This window comes from Corvus brachyrhynchos, unplaced genomic scaffold, assembly GCF_000691975.1.
Source record: "Corvus brachyrhynchos isolate BGI_N302 unplaced genomic scaffold, ASM69197v1 scaffold555, whole genome shotgun sequence".
Lineage (NCBI taxonomy): Eukaryota > Metazoa > Chordata > Aves > Passeriformes > Corvidae > Corvus > Corvus brachyrhynchos.
The window spans coordinates 189,500-189,822 of NW_008238357.1; the positions used below are offsets into that span (position 1 = coordinate 189,500).

The 323-nt window shown below is 65.3% G+C and overlaps 1 protein-coding gene across 1 annotated transcript in view; it reads left to right on the forward strand.

Moving 5' to 3' along the window:
• The window catches only part of SHISA4 (shisa family member 4), a 3,455-nt gene that overhangs the window by 1,795 nt on the left and 1,337 nt on the right, over positions 1 to 323 (forward strand). The window lies entirely within an intron of this gene.

Sequence of the window (323 nt, forward strand, 5' to 3'; positions counted from 1 at the left end):
AAGGGATGGGGATGTGCAGGAGGAGGGGGGTCAAGAGGGTCCTGCAGAGGTAACGGGGTGCAGGGGTTGAGGGGGCCTGGGGGAATGGGAGGGTGCAGGGATGGGGGATGCACAGATGGGGGGTGCTGTAGGTACAGGATGAGTGACTGGGGGAGCCTGGATGGATGCCTGTGGGAACTGGGGTGTGTGTGGGCTACAGGGATGGGAGGTGCAGGAGGGTCCTGTAGGTAGAGTGGAGGAGTTCGGGAAGAGGCAAGGAGGGGGGATCTGGAGGGATGCAGGGGGGGATCCGAGTGTGGGGGTTGGGCAGCAGGGGGGGGGGG